We start from the raw sequence: 5,643 nt of genomic DNA, 5'->3' as shown, positions 1-5,643 counted from the left end.
AAATAATGTGAACATGTACCATAAAGTGAAAATTTAAGTGAATGTGTTTGGAATAAGAATGCATGGAGTTTTTTTCCACAAATTTTTATTTAAAAAAATGTTTTTACAACATTTTTAAATTTAACCTGTTAAGCTTTTTTGACAAAACTTCTGCTGTAGAAAAAAATTAAGTAAACACAACATTTACAGCGAACCCTTGTTTTTCTTAGGGGTTGCGTTCCGAAAATAACCCGTGATAGGCGAAATCCGTGAAGTAGTTACCTTTATTTTTTAGTTATTACATAGCATAAATTAATACTCTACATTGAAACCAAATAACAAAACCTGTTTTCAGATCAGCGGATGTGCGTATGCATCAATCGGGCCTTAATGTGATCCGGAGTCATTAAAGTGTCTCCTCCAAGCTGCTTTGTGAGACTCACAGCTGTATCTACGGCAGAGTGATGGATCTTGTCAAGCCTCCGGACGGGTTCTGCTGCCTCTGGCCACAGTTTGTTTTCCAGCTGGCATTCAAAGTTTCAGTTTCCATCTCCTGAATGGCCAATCTGTATTAAATACCGTAACTTTATTGGCACTCAGGTAGAGAAGAAGCGCGGAGACTGTTTTTACCAATCATACGGTCAATCAAGACGCAGAACACTGTGGACAAAAGCTGCACAAAAAAATCTGCGAAGCAGCAATACCTTGAAAGGTGAACCGCATTATAGCGAAGGTTCACTGTATATGAAATAATTTATAAAGAGCAACTGAGTAATTTGTAGAATGGCTGTATATCTGAGTTTATCTAGGTGTATCTGGGACTTCATTCTCATGCCTCATAATGCCTCAGCATTGAGGAGGTGGATTTATTTAAATAAGACAGTTTAGTCAAACATATGCGACACTTAACCTGCAGAACACAATATGAAAATGAACTAAGAGTCAGTTTCAGCTGGATTTGGATTCAGATAGATCAAGTAGAAACTGACAAGAACCGGATGAAACAACAAAAATGAAAACAAATTTATTTTCCAATATAAGATCAAAATGGTCCCACACTGTGGAAACCTTTTGTCTGAGGCTGCTCCATAGTTGACACTGTTCCGTAAAAGATCAAGAATTCGTTTGGCAAATAGTTTTGACAGATTGACAGATTTGCTTCCTTATAAACACAGTTTGGCGCTTTAATGTCATTTCGAAACAGTTCACGTGACTTGCTGAAACCAATACGCGCACCAAGACGGGTTTTGGTCTATGGGCTGGACACATGCACCGACGGATCGGTGTTGCCGGACCTGCAAAGCAGTGTATAAGTGTTCCAAAAGAGGGTGCTGTTGGTACCACCGCAATCCTGAAATGTTTGTCCTGCCGGGGACACCATAGTGCAGGGGATTTTTGTGCACTAACTGCAGTATTCCTTATAGCAGCTCCGCTAGCCCGATGTAAAATAAACATTACTATACCGAGATATTTCTGTTGGTTCAGATTGTCAGTTAAGCACAAATTACATTTTCTTTCTGGTGATGTTTGATTGTTTTGTATAAAAAAGAACACGGTGGAATGCTGATAGTGTGTTTACTGCCTGTAAGGTGGACGAATAAACGCGCCAAGGTCTCCCCACAACTAAGATCCCTGTGTCCGATTCCTCTTTTCTGCATGGATCACATCCCATCTTCCCACACAAAATAAAACAANATGCGACACTTAACCTGCAGAACATAATATGAAAGTAAACTAAAAGTCAGTTTCAGCTGAATTTGGATTCAGATAGATCAAGAAGGAACTGACAAGAACCGGATGAAACGACAAAATTAAAACAAATTTATTTTCCAATATAAGATCAAAATGGTCCCACACTGAGGAAACCTTTTATTTGAGGCTGCTCCATAGTTGACACTGTTCTGTAAAAGATCAAGAGTTTGTTTGGCAAATGCTTTTGACAGAATGACAGATTTGCTTCCTTATAAACACAGTTTGGCGCTTTAATGTCATTTCGAAACAGTTCACATGACTTGCTGAAACCAATATGCGCACCGAGACGGGTTTTGGTCTATGGGCTGGACACATGCACCGACGGATCGGTGTTGCTGGACCCATCACTAAGCATATATATACATCTTGCTGAGAAGTTGTGTTTTAAGTCAGTTTTGTCTTATCTCAAGTGTAATAAGATATTTACTCTAGAAACCAAACCAAAAATACTTGGCAAGACTCGGTGTTCTTGCAGTGTAAGAAGTAGAGTTAAAAGGCAAACATTTTCTTATAAAGAAGGGACCTAATTCTCATAGATCCTGCTGGGAAAATGAAAAATGCTCTGACAAACACAGGGTTGAACTTTTTGGCCACAGATAAAACAGCCATTGTTATGTACTACCAATGGTGATGTAACCCATATTATTCTAATGGATATGAATTACAGCCTATAATACACCTTAAGTGGCAATAAATGGTTTCAAAACACCCTGAAGCTACAGTGATGTGCTACAGAAAATGGGCTAAAACAACCAAAAAAGAAGAAAAAAACGTTTTGTGGTCACTTTATTAATAAAACTGTTTTCTTTTCAATGGTGGTACACAGCAAAGATGTTCAAAGATAGTGGTGGCATTATCTTGATCTGGGCTTATCGTGTTACTTCATCCGAAGAGTGCAGTAGGCAAGATAAGATTTTGAGAACCTTTTCAAGGCAGAGTGGGCGAGTGTTGACAAGTCAACATGTGATCCTAAGAGCCTCAGATGCAGGTGGCTAACTGCAAAATCAAAAGATGCGTATGCAACAATGTTAGTTTAAGAGTCTCACCAATATTGTAGAAGCAAATTTGCCCTATTTATTTTTCTGACACTTGAAAAATAAAGTACTTCCTGTTTCATAGAAAAAGCTAACTAGTGCAATTTAGCCCAAACACAAAGCAATTTAGTTCATTCAAAATCAACCCATGGACAGGATTTAAAGGAATCAATCCATAGACAGTGCATTGCTACATTTATTTGATCTGTTTGTCAGTAATCTTTGACTTCTCCCTTGTGTGTGTTCATCTCATCCAACAGCCTCTTCCAGTCGTGCAGTCCACGAGCAGCGGTCTTTTGAGCGCAAGACCGAGGAAGATGATGGGAAAGTGAGTCACGATTAAAGACAAAATGCCTTTTTTCTGTTTGGATCTGATTTTCCTGAACTCGTTCAGTGGATTGAGAGGAAAGTTCTTCATAATGATTGGGTTCAGTGGGTGCACTTGAATGGATGAGGGTGTGTCACCATGAAGACAGGCAGAGTGACAGAGGCTGTCTCGCCTCATGTTCATCCACTCACGCACCCCTGTTGTCACAACATAGACAGCTGAAACTGAGGGTTGAAAAACTGCTGTGCTAGGGAAGCTAAAGGGTTAACCTAAGGATTAGATTGATCTTGAATAAACCCTACATAGGGGCCATATTTTCACTTCAGTGTTGAGAAAGGCTCTAGAGCAGCCTTTCTCAAACTACTCTAGAGCAGTATCAACTGATGGTCCGTGGGCGCCCCCTAGTGGTCCTGAAGTGCTGCACGTGAACGATCATTTTATTTTACGTGAGGTTAGTTCAAAGTGCAACACTATAATTAGGTTACCAAAGGATTGTGTCAAAATTAATGATGGAAAACTGACTTAAAACTGGATCGCTCAAAAGAAAAGCTGCAGATGCCAGTGGAAAGAAAACAACTCCTTGAATATTATATGATCAGAGGAAACTGAGTCAGAGCTACTGAGTGTTGATGTGTCTGTCGTTCACTAGTGATTGGATTCCTTTGAATGGGAGGAATCACTCCAGTTGGTCAGAACTGTTCTTTGTTTTTTTTATGAATGATGCTCTGCTTTCAGGTCAACAACTATTCTTATTTTTAATTAATTAAAAATATAAAATGAATACAATTGCTAGAAATTAGTTAATGATTTTTATATTTAATGGCGCAGAAAAGGATTTTTTGTTTCTGTTAAACACAAATAGCCCTAAATATTGTTAATGTACACAACACTTGGTAGTATTGAAAAACGTTTTTTATTTTCATGGATTAAAAAGCTTGCACTCCACACTTTCACAATCTGGAACTAACTCAAAATGCCCAAGTGGACATGTTCATGGCTTTGTTGTTCGCCAGTCACATTTCCCAAACAGCACCACTCTTCTCATTAAGATGAACAAAGAAAACAACAGTGCATGAGGTAAGAGACTAATATTTTCATTACAGGTTATATATAAATATTAAGATGTGTTATCGCAGGGACGATTTCAGGTTAGGTGATCCGTGACTGTTAAATGGGTTAAGTGGTCCTCAGCCTGAAAAGGTTTCAGAAACACTGCTCTAGAGGAACCCTGCACTGTGTTCCAGCAGCAGTCAGCAGTGTCTTTGTCTTGTGTTGTAGAAGCAGGCTGTGGTGACGTGGCTGGGAGAGTTTCAGCTGCAGTTCTACACCACCCATTTCCTCACTGCAGGATATGATCTAGACACCATTAGCCACATGACCCCTGAGGTAAGGTCATGACCTCTTCATCGGTCCATCACGGACCTGGCTCATCATGGGTCTTCTGTCTGTGTCAGCCATTCTTCATTTATCTACCTGTTATTACACATTCAGATCGTCCAGTCTGATTTGGCAGCACAGATTAACTGCTTAACTTTTACTCTGCATGAAGAGGAGGATTTCAGAGAACAAATGGCAGATGCAGTTAGTTCCCTCAAGTCCAGAAGATGCAAGAAATATGCAAATATTTTTGCATAATGTTGCAGTTCTCTTTGCTTCAGCAACAAACACATATGACATAATCCACACTAAAGGCAGTGAACACTCATTGGTGCTTACACTAACCAAAATGTTCTAGAAGACATGTCACATGTAACTCATGTAGTAATGTCAAACTAGCATCAGATCATTTCTATATTATGAAAAAAACTTTATGCTAGTGGTGAGCACCTTATGTGTCTAAGTACATTTCTCTTTCAGGATCTGACAGCAATTGGTGTTATGAAGCCTGGACATCGAAAGAAGTTATTGTCAGAAATCAGCAAGGTGCCCTCCACAGACTGGCTGCTTGACCACAAACCTGTAAGGCATTTCCAGGGCTGTGTGAATTTTTGGCAGCAAAAGTATTGTGCTTAAGTTTTGAATCACGTTTAATTTAGGGTTAGGGTTACTCTATATTTTGTAAGGTCCAAACTTTCTTGAAACTACAAAGGCTTGAAAAAGTATTCATATCCCTTGAACCTTTGCATATTTTGTCAAATTACAACTACAAACAAACATATTTCATTGTAATTTTATGTGAAGTCCAAAGAAAATTACATGATTCAAAACATTTCTGGCAAATAAAAAATGAAAGTGCAGTGTGCAAAAGTATTCAATAATCAAATTCTCTTTGTATAGCACATTTCAGCAACAAGGCATTTCAAAATACTTTACATCATGAAAACACAGTCATGCAACATAGAATCAACAATCGAAACATTACATTTGTCAATGCCATCGTTAAATTCTTAATCAATTATGTTTCACCTAAACAGGTGAGTTTTTAGTCTAGATTTAAAGGGACTCAGTGTTTCAGCTGTTTTGCAGTTTTTTGGAAGTTTGTTCCAGATTTGTGGGGCATAGAAGCTGTGCGCTGCTTCTCTATCTTTGGTTCTGGTTCTGGGGATGCAG

General features: G+C 38.7%; 1 long non-coding RNA gene across 1 annotated transcript; it reads left to right on the top strand.

Moving 5' to 3' along the window:
* Positions 1–2,987: 2,987 nt before the first annotated feature.
* On the top strand, positions 2,988–5,052 carry LOC107834694 (uncharacterized). The gene is made up of 3 exons (XR_001660506.1): positions 2,988–3,093; positions 4,372–4,479; positions 4,951–5,052. It is a non-coding gene; the product is annotated as an uncharacterized LOC107834694 (long non-coding RNA).
* The last annotated feature ends 591 nt before the right edge of the window (positions 5,053–5,643 follow it).

The sequence above is a fragment of the Poecilia formosa genome, unplaced genomic scaffold (assembly GCF_000485575.1).
Source record: "Poecilia formosa unplaced genomic scaffold, Poecilia_formosa-5.1.2 Scaffold722, whole genome shotgun sequence".
Classification (NCBI taxonomy): domain Eukaryota; kingdom Metazoa; phylum Chordata; class Actinopteri; order Cyprinodontiformes; family Poeciliidae; genus Poecilia; species Poecilia formosa.
The sequence above is the reverse complement of the archived record's forward strand: the minus strand, read 5'-3'. Positions and strand labels throughout refer to the sequence as shown.